We start from the raw sequence: 18,954 nt of genomic DNA, 5'->3' as shown, positions 1-18,954 counted from the left end.
CACCCATGCATTCCCTACGCCAGCCACCAGTTCTTTCTCCCCGTTGTTGTCAACATGGTAAGAGCATCCATCCACATAGACAGTGGGCATTCCCTCACACTTGTCCTCTTCAAAGACTTTGTGGGGGGAATTAAGGTATGCCTCCATGTTGTCCTTTATTTTTAGACTTTCGTCCTCGAGACAGTTTTCTCTGGCACAATCATGCAAGTCCGCCAGACCTTGCGCGAGGGGACTCTTCTTGTTTTGGCCATATCTGACCTCCACAGGAAAGCCTTGCATTGACAGAATCCAGGAAGTAATTCGGGAATTACTCACATTTCCGGCCCGGATTCTATCACTTTGGAGATATTGCAGAGGCTGGTGTGGAGTCTCCACTATGATGTGTTCCCCCTGGATAAACGGGCGGTAATTCTTCAATGCCCACACCGTCGCCAGGAGTGCCTTCTCACAATCGTTGAATTTCTCCTCCACAGAGGATAAAGTTTTGCTCGCATATGAGATTACTTTATTGACTTTGTCATGCTTTTGGTATAATACTGCCGTCAAGCAAGTATTAGAGAACCCCGTCTCCAGGAAGAACTCCTTGTTCCTGACAGGGTAAGCTAGGCAAGGCGCTTGTGAGAGGCTTCTCTTGAGTTGTCTTACTGCCTCGGATTGTTCTGGACCCCATTCCCACTTGACCCCCCCCTTTAGGAGATGAATCAGGGGTCTGGTGATCTCTGCGTAGCCCTCAATGAACTTTCTGCTGTAATTAGTCAGTCCAAGGAGGCTCCTTAGTTCTCGCAGAGTTGTGGGGTCTTTCAGTTTCTGAAGTGCTTCCACTTTCTTTTCCTGGGGACAGAGACCCTGAGGAGTAATCTCATGCCCCAAGAAATTAACACGGGTTCTACACCACTGTGCTTTCTGAAAGGAAAGTTTTGCTCCGGCGGCCCTCAACTGTGTCAGAACATAACGGATCTCCGCTATGTGTTCCTCCACAGATGAACTTTTGATGAGGACATCATCTACATAAGCCAGGTTACCCCTCGCACCCAGGTCGGGCATGGCCTTATGTAGGAAAATGTTGAATTCATTGCCGGAGTTGAGGTATCCGAAGGGAGTCCGGGTCCATGTGTACTGCTGGCCCCCAAAGGTAAAAGCCAGTTTGTATTGGTCCTCCCTGCTGACAGGCACGGTCCAGTATCCATTGGTCAGGTCTATTGCAGTGAATACCTGTGACCCCTGAATCTGGGCCAGCCCTTGGTCAATGTAGGGAAGAGGCCATCGGGAAGTATGGACCCGTTTGTTGAGCTCCCTGAGGTCGGCGCAGAGTCTCCACTGGCCGTTTGGCTTCAATATTCCCAGCACCGGATTATTGAAGGTGCTGTGGACTGGACGGATTATTCCCCGGGACTCAAGGTTCTTAATTATTTCAGTAAGGGACTCCATTGATGCGAGAGGCAAGCGATATTGCTTCACAAACACAGGAGTCATGCCAGGGTCCGTGGGGATTGTTGTTGTGTGGATGTCAGTGCGACCACAGTCATATGAGTCTACCGCAAAGAGATCTTGGAAATCCAAGAAAACTTGTTTCAACTTTTGCTTTTGTTCCAGAGTCACACAGGCATCAGCTAGGTTGACTCTCTCTTCCACCATCTGCCTGAAGCCTGGAAAGACTTCTGGTTTGGCTATTTCCGCGGCCTCCTCCAGCTGGGTGGAGAAGTCCCTGGTCAGAGTGCTGATTTGGACCGGAGGCTTCAGGTGGGAAAGGCAGCCCTCATGTACCTAGAAAATCACCTCATCCCTCCTGAAGTCACACGTCACATCTTCCTTACCATAGGGGCAGGAAGTGTACACCAGGAAGTTCCCCCCATGCCGGGTGAAAATCCTGTCTGGTGTTGTATTGTCCTCACTGTCACTGTCAAAACAGTCCTTGGGGATTGGTCCTAACAGTTCATTTACTAAGTCGATGGAAAAATGTCGGTCATCGACCGCCATTCCAATAATGGTGCCTGCGGCTAGAGTAATACTCTTTAAGTCGCTGTTATCCACCTCTATTGGAATGGTGTCATGTTCTATGTTGACTAATGGTGTTGGGTTTACCCCTAACCCTTGCTGTTGGAGAGAAGCATTTAGATGTATGTAAGCATCAGGGTTTTTCAACTCTTGTCCTCTTTTAACTTTCACTTCCAGGGAGAATTGTCGGGTCCTTTCTGGGATGGTGACTTCCTCTTTAGTCTGAATTTCAACTGCATAAGGTAGCAATTGAGCTGACCTAAATGCTTTTTCTGGATCATCAAAGCCCATGGGATTATCCGCTAATCGGGACCAAGCTTTGAAGTTTATTAGGTCCAAACTAATGGCAAAGCGATTGAGAATGTCACTGCCTAAGTAAAAGGCGGCAGGGACGTCTCGCACGACCCAACAATTGTGGACTATGCTCTTGTTGCCAATGGAGATTTTGAGCATACACCTGCTTGGCAGGAGATGTTTGGAATTAGGTGCTTCCAGGTCCATTTCCCATTTGTCTATCAGTTTGAAGGTGGGAATGGCTGGATCTTTTGGGAGTTGGCGAAACATGGCTTCGCTGATGAAGCTCTTACCGTTGTCCACACACACTCGAGCGAGAACAGAGTCCTTCCAATCATTTAACTGAACAGGGATGAACAACTGCTCTCCAATTTGCTGAATATCAGCCAGGCTCTGAGCTGATTTCACATCTTTCTGGACTATAGGAGTGGGAGTTTCTGATTGTGGATTAGTATAGAATCTCAGAGTGTTTCCTTCCAGCGTGGAGTACCACTTTAGACTGGAAGGAAGGTTGATTTTCAGAAATAGAGAGGACCCCCCATCACTAGTCTGTTGTCCTACTGCTATTACTGTCACGTCTGGAATCTGGTTGTTCTGGAAGTGAAATTCTACTTGGTCAGATTTTTGTTCAACCATGTGGCATGTGCCGTTTAAGCTAACATGGTTGACACTCTGTTTTAATTTTATTGGTCGGCTAGTCTGGGTCCAGAGGACCTTGTTTACGCAATCTATTAGGGGTGACAACCTTCTCAGGAGGTCATTCCCTAGTAAACAAGGGGTGCCCTCTGGGGTCACAACTATGACCGGGTGTTTCAACTTGTGTCGCCCGATCTTAATGTCCAAGTCTGCAGTCCCCTCAACGGGAATTTCCTTCCCGTCAAAGTTCTGCAGTTGTCCAGGAAGAGAGGTGAGAGGAATTTGGTAATTCTCTCCCCTTCCTGCATTCAGTTCGTCAAAAGCCCTTCTGGACAGAAGGGTAGCTTGAGATCCAGTGTCCACCAGTGCCGAGATTGTACCCTGCCCCTGTACTTGTACCGGGGCATAATATCTTCCCTCCTTCTCCTCAAGGGGGCACAGATAATGTACATTTTTGGACAACTGGTGGGCTAATTTTCTGGTTTTGGACATCGCTAGCGAAGAGATTTGGGCAGAATTCTGTGGAGAGCCTTGGGAATCTGAAAGAAAAAGTTGGCAACTGGAGATCAGAGCCATTGTGGGTTCCCCTGGTTCCGGTTCTGGGCCGCCCCCCCCTTTTTGGAGGCAGTCCCCAGGATGGGTTTGAACCAGGGGATTTTCTTGCTGTTGGTTCTGGGGTGAGATGGTGGGCGGCGGTAGCTCAGTCTCCACATCTCCCCAGTCTGGATTTGCATCCCTAGGGACCCATTTTTCTTGGGGAGGAGTTCCCCCCTCTCTGAAGGAGAAGATCCTTTTCCAAGGATCCTCTGAGGATCCCTCTCCCTCAAATTGGAAGATCTGTACCTCCTCCTCAAATTGAGTCTGTTTGGGTCTTTTGTTTCTCCTACCCCCCCTCTGCTCCTTAGGAGGCAGACTTTCAGGGGCAAGAGATTTTGTTTCCGGTTCCTGGGTTTCCAGGGGCTGTTTACAAGTGAGGAAGGAAGCTTCCTCCAAGGCTTTACAACCCCCTTCCCCTTGTGCCTCCTCCCTGGGAACCGGTGAGTTATCGGGGTGCTGCCCCCGTCATTGTTCTGGAGCACCAGGTCCAGAGTTGGGTGCGTTCTGCGCCGGCATGCTGATCTGAGGGTTCTGCTGAGCCCTCAGTATGTGACCCATATCCCGCGCCATGTTTTGAACCTGGCGCTCTAACTGGGAAACCCGCTCAGGCTGATACGGGGCCCTGTTTTCTCCCCTGGGCTGATCCCGGGAAGGGTAGCTGTCCCTCCTCTGGTAATACCCCGGGTTGGGAAGATTTGGGTACCCCTCCACCCTTGGCCTCCCCTCTCCCGGATTCAGTGGTCTGGGCTCAGGGAATTGGGGAAAGAAGGATGGATGGTTTTGGGGCTGAAAGTCGGGTGGATATCTGGGGAAAAAGTTCTGCCCAGGGTTTGGTAAATTTCTGCCCTCCTGTGGGAAGTTTGGAGGGAAGTTCCCTGGGTTCGGTGCTTGGCTGGATCCCCCCCCTTGGGCTGGAGGAGTCCACACATAACCCAGGATGGGTCGATTTCCCTTGTAACGGGGACTTACATAATCAGGAGAGCGAGGGACCCCATTTGTGGGGCTGCCTCCTTGGCTCCCTGTCTGTGACTGACCCGAGGACCTTCTGGGCCTAGCATTATTAGGTGCAGGCAGGTTTTTAGGCCCCCCCATCTCCAAATCCAAAACGGGGGTGACCTTTACCTCTGCCACCTTGGCAGCAGCAGGGGTGCTGTTGGCTTTGGGGTTTTTCTGGGCATTACTTTTGCTATCTATCGGTTTCTGCACCTCATAGATCCGGGTAGCCTGTTCAATGACCCAGTCTAAAGATCTTTTCTCGTGAAAATCCCTCACGAGCTGGGTCATGATATATTTGGGCAAGGCATGGAAAAACGTATTTATAAATTCCCTGCTATCCGTGCGCACCCTTCTTGTGGTCTGTGCAAAAGCATGCTTTAACTCCTGCACAAATTCTTGTGGGGCCTGATCCTCCCCACATTGCAAATTGTAGGCTGCCTTGCGAGCCTCTTGAGGATTTCTGTGAACAGAAAAATGTTTCAGGATGGCCGCCTTATAGGTGGACCATCTTAAATGATTTTGGTCCTCCAGCCCTGCAAAGAAACTGGAGTATTCCGGGGAGAAGGTCCACTTTACATATTGAATACAGCTTTGGCTGTCCTTCAAATGGAAAGTGTCCATCATTTGTTCAAACAACTCTAAGTGCTCCCAAACAGAATACTTAGCGTTCTTATGGTAAGGCGTGATGACGCTCCTGATCGCCTTAATCTGCTTTAAGGGGTCCTTAAGCAAGGCCCTTTTTGCCTTATTGGCCTTTTTGGTTCGGGTAACCCTTGTCCATTCTTCCTCGGACTCAGAGGCACTGCTCCCAGAGGTTCCCGTCTGTTCTTCCAGGTTTTCCCGGATTCTGCGAGCCTGGGAATGGCTGGCAGAATGTGGGGACCTGGTCTCCTGTGTCCTGCGCAGTTCAGAGGAGTCTTCAGATTCCTCCTTGCTGCCAGGATTTGATGGGTACCCCCTCCACTGACCTAACTGGGCAGAGGTTTTCAGGATGCCCTTAATGGGCCTACTCTCCTGGGGTTCCCCATTGAACTGTACTGTACTTGGGTGCCCATACCCGGATGCCCACCCCTCCATTCCTGAGTGGTACTGGCCTATGAGCCCCATACTCTTAGCTGGATAGTAATCTGCCATCCCTGCGGCCCTGTGCTCATGTGCGCCAGGGGACATGGGGGTGGTAGAGTCCAGGGACTGGGGGAGATGAAGGCCCCTGGTGTTAGGGCTCCTGCGGTTATGGTCAGGAGTCTCTCTTTCCCAGCGGACCTCATCTCTATCCGCCCCTGCTCCCTGTTGCAATGCAAGAGCCTGCATTTGTGCTTTCAGTTCCTCTGTTAAGGCCTTACTCGACTCTATCAGTTTCTCCTGCATCGCTACCTGCTGTTGGAGCCTATCATTGTGCTGGCAGAGAGCTTCATTCTCTCTCTGTGTTTCCTGATTGGTCCTGGAGCACTGGGCCAGTCTTTGCTGCAGGAGGGTTACCTCCTGAGCTGTGTCCCTATTGGCCTGCTCCTTTCTTGCTAGAGCATCCTCCACCCTCCTGGTGTGCTCTAACACGTTCTGGTGTTCTTTTTGGAGGTCACCCAGTCCCTGGTGGGCCAGGTGATTTTCTTCCATTTTTCTTTTTAGATGGCAGACTTCCTGGCCTATGGCGTCTCTTTCCTGACTAAGAGCCTGCATTTGTGCCGCCAGGTCGTCCCTTTGCCGTTGAAGGGCACCAGCTTTTTGGCGCTCCTCATCAAACTCTGCCTGGGTATCCAGGTCTTTCAGAATTAGTTTGTTGCTCTCTGCCTTCACTCTATCTAGGTGGCCTTGCAGGGTGACTACCTGCTCAGCACATACCCTGTTGAAGTCCAGTTGTTGCTCCAGCTTTTTCTGGTTTTGCAGTAGGGAGTCCAAACCTTCTTGGTATTCCTTCTGCAAGGCCAGAAATCTGGTATCCTGTTCTACCTTTTCCTGTTGCAGCACATCCATATCCTTCTTTATTTTAATGATGTGCTGCCTACTATCATCTTCTGACTCCTGGCTCCTCTGCAGCCTCTGCTCAGAAGAGACCAGGTCAGATTGGACCTTCTCTAACGCCATCTGTTGCCTATTTGCCAGATTTTGGCTTTCAGCACATCTATCCTGCATGTCTCCCATATATAGGTACAGGTATGCCGCTATCCTAACAATCTTGTCGTGTTCATCTTTGGCCTTAGGAGCCATATATAGTTCACTCAGGGCCACATGTAATGGACCCTGATCTCTCCATAAGTCTGACCCTGTTTCAGTGACCTGTTGTGTGATTGCCTGCAACCACGCATCCTGGCCCTGTTCGGTCCATTCACCATAGCGAGTAGAGAGGATGAAGCAGATTAATTATCTGATTGATAGCAGGGTCTGAATGGAGAAGACCAGGCAGAGAGCTGCACGCTAGACGTTCACCAGGGACAGAACTCTTGAGACACATCTGCTTGGTCTGGGGCTCAAGCACGGCAGTTTTGCTGCCCGCTGATGCGGGCACAGTCAGGGAGGCTCCTGATGCTCGCGCTGGCTCTTGGGGAATGTAGATTCTGTTCCCTCAGCTGGTGGCAGGTATAGCTGAGGCTTCTTTCTTCCTTTGGGAGGGACAGCGCCTTTGTCTGCCCTGCTCCAGCACTGAGCACCTGCATGAAGGGCATATATGGCTCCTGCTGAGAGATATGACCCCTGCTGTGAGAGGTGGATGGTCTGGTTTTCTCTACTTGTGGTTTTCTGGCATATGCCCTTTTCTTCCATGCATGCATCCTTCTGGATTTCACACTCAGAGCCCCTTGTATCCCCTCGACCCTCTGTTTCCTGGCATCCATGTACCCACTTGCCCAAACTGTGCCAGATTAGCTCGCATCATTATTCCACCCCAGATCCAACTGCATCAGTCCACTAAGAATTGAGCCAAGGTGATGTCAACTTTGAACTGCCCCCACGGTCCACTTGGACCCTAGAGACTGGTTAGGTCACAATCGCTCCGGTTTTCAGCAAGATATCCTTTTGATGGTAGTAACTTACGATTAGAGTGCGACTTTAACCAGTCTGTTGCATCTTCCCTGCTCTTCGTTTGGGGTTGGTTTTTGTGTAGTATTCTCTTTTCGTTCGACATGCAGATAATGTGTTTAATTAAAGTGTTTTTATTTTTATAGAACCTTGATTGGACATTCCCTTTATTTTGGACTGTGATACTGTGTTGTTTGGGTTACTACTGGCTCACCTTCACACCCCCCTTGAGTTTGGTTTGTGATGTAGGCCATAGGGAATTTGTCAGCTTGAAGCTAGCGCCCACCCCTCTGTATGAAGGGCAGTGAATGTCATGTCTGGGACAACTGTTTACAGTAGGCAACCCATGTGGAGAACCCCCTTTCAGAGGGCGGAAGTATGTGATTTGATGGAGACAGAAAGTCTGTTCTTACCACAAACTTCAAGGGAGACCTGCACTTTGATCAGGAGTCACAGAGAGTTCAATTAACCAGGGAGACACTTTGATCCACAACAGACAGGAAGATGGGTGGGACTTAGTAGTGCATGACACCCCTTAACTTTCCTATTGAAAAGCACTCTGGTTATGACCTCACATATAACAGAAGATTGTTGGTGAGGACCCAGGATTGGTTCTTTAAGATAGGCTTAGCCTGCACCAATCACTGAGGCCCATTTGTCTTTAAAAGAGGGCTGAGCCTCTCACTTAGCAGATCATTTGCCAACTTTGAAAGGAGTAAGAAGAAGGACTCATTTGGATCCTGGCTGAATGTACAGTGTGCCTTACAGCTTCCGCCAGTGAACGAAGGCCAGGATTTCCAAGAGGGAAGCAAGTCCCCTCCCCTAAAATTCTCCCAGGGAACAGAGGGAGATACCGGACTCAGAGGACCCATCCAGCAGCTCCAGAACTGGTACCGTGCAAGCACACAGCGTGCCCTGCTAGGTTTTGTCAACAAGCTTCCTAGGTGGGAAGTGCCAGACAGTCTTTCAACAAAGGACAATGCCGTTGCCTGCACACACATGTCTCAGCTTTTAAGTACATTTTTGGGGCAGTCAAGCCCTCGAACTGCGACCGACTGCACTACTGATTGTTGGCATGCTGCAGTCACTAAAGGTGTCTGAGATGCCTCTACCAGTGTTCCAGATCTGCCAACCAGCAGAGAGACAAGAATTCTTAACCCCGAGCCACCATTTAGGCCAGCCTGCATCCATCCATCCAGCCTCAGTTGCCGAACTACCTGCCACCTGATACCCGCAGCTGTCTCCCGTCTTGAACTCGGTCGCAGGAGCTGCAAAGCATCCAGGAGCCAACTTGATGCTGTCAAGCATCAAGATCATCTCAAGCACCAGGGACATTGTGGTTCTGTCCCCTGGTATTTGTCCAAAGGCCCCTAGTGATATTTACAACTGCTTGATCCCTTGGTGCTGAAACCAAATATTCTTGAACATTTAAGACTGATTGCTTTACCGACTACCCTCTTGTCAGTATCCAGAGTGCATCCCTTTCCTTCGTGAAACTGTCTGTCCCTTGTGTGCCTTTACAGAGTGGGTTGTATTTTGTAGTTTGCTAAAACTGTCTGTTGTAATAATAATAAAGTAGATATGTTTATATAACCTTGACTAGAGAGTGCCTTTTTTCATTGGATAATAATGGTATTTTCGCTGTGTTGCAACTAGCCAATGATCCACGACCTTGCGGAGATAACCCTGCCATTCCGTCCACATAACCAATATTGGACAAGGGGGGTTATAATTTACTTGTGTTTCTAATCTGTTCAGATCCCTTCTGGTGTACTAGAGGTGTGGGGCTGATTGATGGTTTAGAAACCGATATTCATCACTGGACCACTGGTGCCCCGGAAGTTGATTCTTCACATTGGTGGCAAGCGGTCAAATCAGTTAGAGCCTTGCGCACAACTTAGTCACCAACGATAAAAGTACTCTTTCAGGCAACGTTTAGTCACTGCTAGGTATTAGTAATAGTCATGGATCTTGACATGGAGACTGTAAAAGGCAGGACCAAGGATGTCCTGAGCTTCTTATGGCAAGAGAAGTGACTTCCCCACAGCATTAAGGTTAATAAATCTGAGTTGCTGAAAAACCTCAAAGCTTGGGTAGAAGCAAGGGCCATTGGGGAGAAGACCCAAGGGGATCGGCTGGGCCCCATGTACCCGAACGGACAAGACCTTCCGGAAGCAGAAAAGGACGAGGACCACTGCATGAGCAGTGTTTCTTGCCAATCATCCCACAAGGGGGGGCAAGTGTGGTTTCTCAGCAATCGTAAGTGTCAGTGAGGAGAGGGGCTAGTGCAGCATCCTGCAGGTTCCAGGCCTCAGCACAATCTCTAAGTGGCCCAGTAATTGTTCCGGCTTTCAATGAGGTAGCAGCTAGGAAGCTCAACAGAAACATCCATCTACCTGTATTATGATTTGTGCCTGGTGATGTCACCCTTATGTTGTTGCATAGGATGAAGAGTTTTGACGGTGAGGAACTAGTGTTGTGACCTTGGGATTGGCAGTTGAGGTGAACCAGTGGCGGTCCGTGGTAGGTGCATGTGCAGGATTCTGGTGATGTGCCAGAGGGGGCAGCGTTTGGGAAGGATGGGCAGTGCACAGAGCACACCTGACAAGGTGCAAAGTCGGAAAAGCTCCTAGAAATTGGAAAGTAGTATTGGTGTCGTGTAACCCCTTTATTTCTGAACAGCAGACCATCAAAATCCTCAGCTTGAGGTCAGGTAAAGGAAGTACTATCATTTATCATGAGAACAGTAGGGGGCTCCTCCCCTTTAGCATTTGTATAAGACACTACCGCCTTGTAAGCAGAACATTTGTAAGTACAGTATAGAATGGTCCTAAGTACAGAAGGTAAATTGACAAAGCCATGGCCGCCTAGTGGCAGTTTCTCCAATAATGTGCAGCAATCGCTATTGACACATATACAGGGCACTTACAAGGGGAAGAAACTGACCAAACACATGGCTATATTTGAGTTGTGGCGCATGTTTCAGGAGGGAGAGGAGCAAGCAGCGAAGTGTCATTGGATGCTAAACCAGCATGAGGTGAAGGAAGAGGGGTCTCACCCTTGCGCACCTCCCACTACCCCACCAAGCGTAGTATCTGATGACACAGACGGACAGGGGATGTACCCAATTAGGGAACTGAGGGCAGCAGAGGGGTATTCAGACCCGACATACAAACCACCACCATACACAAAAGAAGACAAGCCAAAAGGCACAGGGCAGCTAGCTAGTGGTGCAGGAGCGAGCGAGAAAGGGATACAGCGTGCAAAGGCAGAGTTTGAGGGCATAGGCACGGACGAATGGATAGCAGCACAGATACTCTTGAAACTTAAAGGGAAGACAATGGGGGAGACAGAAGGGGCAACTAAGGTGATCGAGAGCCTGCAAAAGGATTGCGATACACTTGACTGGGCAGAAGTATTGGAGGAGGAGGATGGAAGGGAAAAGGAGAGAGTAGTGAGGTTAGAATGTGAGGACAGAGAAAGGAGAAGAGAGGAGAAACTGGGGAGGGAAGATAGGGAGCAGAGAAGGGAAGAGGAGTGAGGGCATTTGGAGAGGAAACGTGAGGAAAAATAGAGAGGGATCTGAAGGAAAAGAAGAGAGAGGAAAGGAAGATTGGGAGAAACAGGAGAGAGAAATGGAGAAGGCAAAGAGGCAGAGGGAGATAGCAGAGCAAGACAAATACAAGTTAGAAGAGAGGGAACAGAGGAAGTTGCAGTTGAGTAGGCTAGCAAGAGAGCGAGCATGAAAGGAGGAAGGCGTGCGGGCACTAAGTGGAGTAAAGACACAAGTAGCAGTAGACTGGGAGAGAAGCAGACGTTGAGGATGGGAGACGAGCAGAACCAGAGTACCAATTCACAGGGCAGGAGCGCAGCACCAGACAGTGGAACAGGCCTAGGGACCTGGGCAGGAGGCAGCAAATAAAATTTAGTAGACATTGATTTTAGCATGAAACCTAACACTGGCTCGACATCAAGGAGATTAACTTTTTCCGATGACTTTTGTAGCAACATGGACACGGGATCTGACAATGACGGCAGACACAGTGGGGTCGAGAGGGGGAGCAGAGTAGACCCCACTCCACCGGGACAGCCAACTGGGCATCATGGGAGTGCAGACAGGGAGAAGGATGGGCTGAGGCAGAGGAGGAAGCACATCAAGCGAACGTCAGGTGCACCATACAACACATATGTTAATAGACTTAGAGATCTTCCGGGACGAAGGACGGAGGAAACAGCAATCTCTTGCTCCAGAAGGCCACTGTCTAGAGCTTATGAAGAGAGCAAACAAGTGCCTAGACAAGGACCAGTAGACATATGCGCAGACATTGAAGATGAGAGAGGGCCTATACAAATCAAACAGTACCAAAGGGCACAGGAAGAAATGGCAGCATACTCACAGATGCCATTACTAGAGAGGGGAGGGGCGAGACCTCAGTATGTACCTTGGAAACACACAGATAAAGAGAACGTGAAGTGCTGGTTGCCATCATTGAACGCAGAAGTGGGGAAATGGATTAATGAGATGGAGAAGCTGACAGCGGGTCACAGGCTGGCAGTGGGTGACATGAAGGGGTTATTAGTTTCGATACTGGGTGACGCATCTGATGACATATGGAAGAGGGCGGGGTTCCCAGGGGTGACAATAGAGAACACAGTGTATGATGGGTCACCATTTGCCAATTGCAAAGCAGCAGTGTGGCAAGCATTATGAAAACAATACCCAAACACATCAGACATTGGGGCGATTATGTCACGCAAAATGAGGGATGACGAAGACCCAGTGAAGTACATTCAGGAGATTCAAGAGCTTTGGTGCCTTGAAACTTGAGAGCCATGGGACAAAACTGTAGCAATATTTTACCACATATTACTGCAGGGATTACCATAACCTGCTCAGAAGAGTCTGGGAAAATTAGTGTGGATGGAAGCAAAGGAATGGCCAGAGGTACAGCTCAAAAAAGTACACCACTGTAGACTATGACAGGAAAAAGGTAAGCAAAAAGAGAGAAAGGCAGATGAGGCCAAGTTAGTGCAAAAGAAGCTATCAAAGTATGCAATGGAAGGGGCAGTCATAACCTGCCCCACCCCACAAGACCAGCACCTCAGCAGCAGTAACAACAACAACCGTTTGTAACGCCCATGGGAGGAGGATACATGGTGTGGGGTGGCCCACTGTAGGGATTTCGAGGAAGGTGAGGATTTCAAAGGGGGTGTGGCTTCATGCCACATATGCACCACAACCATGAGGGTGTCGGGGGTATGAGCAGCAGATGTAGCCAGGCTCAGGGGATATGACAAGGGGTGTCCGAGAACAGGGGAGGGAACCACCACAGTGCTGGACCTGTGGTCAGCAAGGACACATTTCTAGAGCGTGCCAATTCAGAGGAGCACAACAGAATTAGGGAGTTCAAGGGCAGCAGAATGATCAAGGCAGGCAGGGCCAGAAGCAGCAAGGATAGATGCAAGGCTACTGTCAACAGATGCCACAAGCACAAACACAGGCACCAGCACAAACACAGGTACAGACGCAGGCACCACAAATGGCAGCACCACTACCAAGATACTTGCAATCACCACAGATCAGGGGAGCTACACAGCAGCTCACACAACTACAGGATGACAACACACAAGAGCCCATTGATACAGTGGCGACAGTGCCGGTCAGACAAGTGGGAGGGGTCACCATGGTGGAGAACAACCCCTTTACAGGGAACAAACTATTTATGTACCCTCAATAGGACAGCCCATAGACGAACTTGATGTGTCCCATCCTGTCAATCAAACCCAACCCTGCAGAGGATCCCCGCATAGGGGTGGTGATAGGTGACAAGACATTTTCCTTTCTTGGCGACACTGGAGCTACTAGGTCATGAATTAGGGGAGGAACATTTAAGTTGTCAGGCAATGCCATGAACACTCAAGGATTCTCTGGGGCTCGAGAAGTGGTTCCTTTTACTGATAACATCTCCTTATCTATAGGAGATCACGACTTATGACTACCTTTGCTTTACTCTTGACAGACACCTGTGAACGTATTGGGATGAGACATCATGACCAGACTAAACATGAGTATTTCTTTCAGAGACAAAGGCATAATATTCTCAACCCCAGGCATACAGATGTTAAATGTAAGACAGATTGTTCAGGTACATTGTGGACGCACAGTACAGAGGGGGGTGCCAGTGGACCCCGAGCTGTTTCAGTATGAGACAAACATTGCCATCGCATGGATGCCAGGTATTGCAGGAAAGGTATGGCAAGTACCAAATGAGTATCTGTTCAGGCCAGAGACACCGTTGGATGAGCCAGAGGGAACGATAGTGTCCATCGAGATTGAGGCAGTGTTGGCCAGAGAGGATTGGATTGCAGTGCATGCTACAGAGGACAGGGAAGGACTTGGAGAGCAATTATTGCAGTTGCAGAAGGGTCCAAGCTAACAACAACTGTTACAGACGATGAACTTTTGGAGAAGAGCAACTGGAACTGGAGATGATGTTTGAAATTAATGTAACCTTCTGGTTACAAGTTTATTACAGAGAGGTACCACAGAGAATGGCGATGGCGCTGGAGGCGCCACCCACATTCTGGGAGGAGGACATGGCCAAGGTCCCTGACAGTTTATGGACCACTTGTCCTTATGACGTGGGCTGCATAAAGAGCATAGGAGGAGTGAAGATTAAACTGAAACCGGGAGCAATTTTGCCAAGGGTAAAACAGTATCCCCTAACCAAAGAGGCAGGTGAGAGTATCTATGAAACAATCAATTCCCTCATTGAGATAGGCATACTGTTACTATCAGAATATCCATGCAACACAGCAATGTACCCCATGCACAAGGCCAACAGGGGGTCATGGTGTTTTATTCAGGATTTAGGACATTTCAACGACATTGTAGAAGCAGAGTATCCAGTAGCAGAAAACCCAACAACAATTTTGTGTGGCATTCCAGCGGAAGCCACCTACTTTACGGTCATTGACCTGAAGAATGCATTCTTCTCAGTACCATTACAGCCCGACTCACAAGATATCACCAGCTTTATGTACCGCAACCACAAGTGGAAACATGCTCGGTTGTCACAAGGGGACTACGAGTCACCATCCATCTTTAACAGAATAATCCAGATGGATCTAAGCAACATACAGACAGAAAGCACCATCCTACAGTATGTAGATGACATTTTGATTTGCAGCGAGACACAAGACCAATGCACACAGGACTCAGTGCACATGCTGAAAGTGTTAGCAGACAAGGGATACAAGGTGGACAAGGCCAAACTACAGTATTGTCAGGAGGTACAGGTGATATCTATGGATGGTAGGCACATTGCCCCAAAGAGAGCAAAGACACTACAGAACACACCCCACCCCAAAACAGTGAAGGAAATGCAACAATACTTGGGGTTGTGCAATTACTGCAGAGCATGGGTTTTCGATCATAGGACATACACAAGGCCACTATTGACTGCACTAAAAGAAGCTCAGAAGGGAAAAAGATATTGACATGCACCAAAGACATGATTGAAGCCTTTGAGAAGCTGAAACAGGGAATATGTACATCTCCAGTGTTAGGGACCCCAAACTACTAAATTCTTCCTGTTCTCATACTCTGATGGTGTAGTTATGAAGGTATTACTGACTCAGAAGACAAGCATGGGCCATAAGCCAATTGCTTGCTACAGTGGACAGCTTGACCCAGTGATGAGAGGACATTACCCATGCGAACAATCATTGGCTGCAGCAGCCTTCGCAGTGGAAAAGTCATCAACAGTGACAATGGGGTGCACCACCACTGGGTTCATGGAGCACACCCTTTTTGCGATTCTGCATAAGCCAAAGAGCACACTGACCACACAGAGAGCATCGGGATACGAGGTAATACTATCAAAGCCAGGACTGAAGATAGTAAGATGCAGGACACTTAACACAGCACTATTTTTGGCAGATGTCTACCAACCAGGAGACTATGCCCATAGTGTACAAATAACATAGAGTTGTTCAGTGACACACGCAAGATGGAGGAGGACGCACTTGAGGGGGGAGATCCAGTGTACATTGATGGTTCATTGACAATTGACCAGACTGATGGGATCAGGAGGACTGCAACTGCAGTGGTAAGACTGAAGGAGGATGGAACAAGCGAGGCAGTAGCGAGTGCACGATTACCATCCCATTATTCAGCACAAGCGGCAGAACTAGTGACTCTCATACTGGCACTAGAACATAGTGCAGAGAAGCATGTGACAATATATTCTGATAGTGCTTAGATCACATCAACAGTATATTCAGGACTAGCACAATGGAATAGGAGGGGGGTTCAGAAGAGCAGATGGGACCCCGGTGCAGCATGCGCTCTTGTTAGGCAAATTGATTGAAGTAATTGCATACCCATGGGAGGTGGCACTAGTGAAATGCCAGGCCCACACGAGAGGGGAAGATCCTATCTCAAGAGGGAATGAAGCAGCAGACTATGAGGCAAAGTGCACGGCATATTTTGAGCAACTCTGGGAACTGGAAGAACAGCTAAAAGCCCAGGGAGGAGTGAGGAACATGGTGATAAGGGAAGGCTACAATGCATTACCAGAGACACAGATTATGGAACTACAGGGAGCTGCACCACAGGAAGAAAAGGAGGTATGGGTAAAGATGGGATGCTCAATGTCTCCAACGAATGTCTTATGGTGACAGAACAACACAGGGAAGGTGGTCATGCCACTGGCACTATTGAAAACTGCACTGACACAGTTTCATCATCCAACACATACAGGGAAGGAGATCCTTGCTAAAGGTATTGGAGAAACTTGGTTTTTCCCAAATTCGAATGAACATGTAGCTGATTTTATTAGTTACTGCTTGACTTGTCAGCAGGTCACAGCAGGACATACTCTGAGAGTTGTGAGAGGAGCCATACCAAGACCCGTAGGCCAATTTCTGCATCTCCGCATGGACTATGTTACGCTCACCTGGTCTCTCTGGGGACATTGGGGCACGGTGGCAGCCCTCGCAGGAAGTAGGACCCCCTGATCTGCTTCCTCCCACTGCAAATAGCTGTGGGCTGCTGCGATGAATTGGAACCCTGCTCCTGAGTAGATATGAGAGGACGTATGTGTACTGGCCTGCGAGTGAATTCCCTCTCAAACCCTTCCTCCCATAGCGTGGTGAGCATGCATCATCCCATTTAGGATCACCTGTAGATTATTAATGGTGAACTCTCTGTCCTGCTATTTCTGGCAGGGGCGCATGTAGAATGAGGACCGAGTTCCTTCACTGGTCCTTTATACGTGGTATCCAGTCCAGCTGCGACGATTCCACGCCTTTCTGGTAAGTGTCTTTCTGTTTCCTGTTTATCTTGAAGTATTGGTATTGTCTTGTTCACAGCCTGTTATCAGCTGTGTAACAATGTCTATCTTTCTCCCCAAATAGGTGTGATGGCAGTCCAGCAGAGCAACAGAGCCTGAGGTGGCTCTACATGAGGAGCAGAGGATCCCGCGGTGGTCCGGCAGCAGGTAAGTGACCTTTTAAGGACAAGCACGAAGAATTTTGCCTTTGTGGAAGAAGAAGATGTCATGCTGCGGAGCCCAGAGCCGAAGTCCTGCATGTCGGAAGACGAAGAAGATGTCGTGCTGCAGTGTCAAAAGCTGAAGTTCTGCATGCCGAAGATGAAGAAGATGTCGTGCCCAGAGCTAAAGTCCTGGGATCCGGAAGATGAAGAATGGACACCAGGCTCAGCAGTGAAGAATGCAGGTGTAAGCTGACTCCAAGGACACCGCTACATGATAGTGGTGGCTTTCCCATTCTCCAGATGGATAGAGGCTGGGCCATGCTCCCATATCGATGCACTCAGGGCAGCAACATTTCTGGTCCTGGAAGTTTTCCCAAGATGGGGCGTATATGAGGCCTTGCGGTCTGACAATGGCCCTCGCTTCGCCAATGAACTGTTTCAACACATCACAACCTTGCTAGGCCTCAAGCACAAATTCGCCTGTGCGTACCACCCGCAAGCAAATAGTATGTGTGAACACCTGAATGGACTCCTAAAGGAGTGCATTGCCAAAACTCAGAACTGGCTTCACTGTTTGCCTTTGGATACATGGCGGGCCTAAAGACAACAAAGAGAGTGAATGCGATAATACAGACGCTGGTGACAAACGCAAACACTCAGTAAAGGTGGGAGACCTTGTGCTTCCCTGTAACTTCCTCAGGTGCTGGAACGTGCCCCGCTTCACAGGTCCTCACACTGTTGAGGTAGTGACTGATCGAGCAGTTAGGCTCGAAGGAAAGACTATCTGGAACCACATCCAGGACATCAAGCCCTACAAAGCAGTGGCCGCACCAGGCAACAAAATTGCAGTAAACGGCAGGGCCAACGTTCACAATCTCAATGAACAACAAGCACAAGCGACTCATACAGAATTAGAGTGGGCAAGACACCCAATGGTTTGATAATCCCAAGTAGCAGAAGTTGTAACTTCCATACTGGTAGAAATAGATAGCAAAAGCACTGTTAATGTGTTGCTTTTTTCTTTCTGCACATGTAGGTCCATGTGAAAGTAGCAATACACTGTTAGTTTGTTATTTTCCTTGTCACACACGCAGGTCTACGTGAATGTAGGGAGGGCTGTATAGGCTGTTCCAGTGTTGTTACCTCTCATTGATAACCCTGAAACGTTCTCCAACCAGTTTGTACATTATATAAGGATACCCTGAAGATTCAGAGCCTGATCCCCTACAGTTAATTTCCTTGTATTCATAGAGTATTTGGCCCAAGCATACCCACAACTTGAACACAGTGCATACCCTGTTCCGCCCACATTAAGAGATCCCTCAGAAAGACAAGTCTGGAGGAGGTCTTTGCCTTCGCTATTAGTGACAATTTAGTTTGCGGAGCTTGAGGGTATTGACAAGTACTAACAAAATAGCACTTTTATGTGCGATTTTCAGGCGGGCAATTTTATCACCTCATCAGTTGCAAGGATCCAGCTGCATAAGTGGTCAAGAAAGGACTAATAAAGGAAATTATTACCATTGTGTGTTTACTGATTCCCAGAGGTATATTGGCCATCGTGTTCTGGTCACTCTATACTGCTCTAAGTATTACTGCTGTGTCCCCTACTAACATTTTCCCAACCCTAGCAGGGAGGATGACCATGGCAGGTGGAAGAGAAGACACTGCTGATAAAGTAAGGATAGGTAAGCGCAGTGTTGATGCAGACAAGAAGGGATGTGACATGTATCTCACAGACACAGCACGGGTTACGAATAACAGGTGGTACAAGCACATATTCAAAGTGGGCAGCGACACCACCAGGGAGAGCTGTTATGTCTGCTCTTTAATCCCCTATGCCATTAGGGCTACACGAACGTTCATTGCAACTGAAATACCTGCAGCATGAGCACAGTGCCTGATGTATCTCGCGATGGTGCAGG

Source organism: Ambystoma mexicanum, chromosome 2q (assembly GCF_040938575.1).
Source record: "Ambystoma mexicanum isolate Mex_15411 chromosome 2q, UKY_AmexF1_1, whole genome shotgun sequence".
Lineage (NCBI taxonomy): Eukaryota > Metazoa > Chordata > Amphibia > Caudata > Ambystomatidae > Ambystoma > Ambystoma mexicanum.
The sequence above is the reverse complement of the archived record's forward strand: the minus strand, read 5'-3'. Positions refer to the sequence as shown.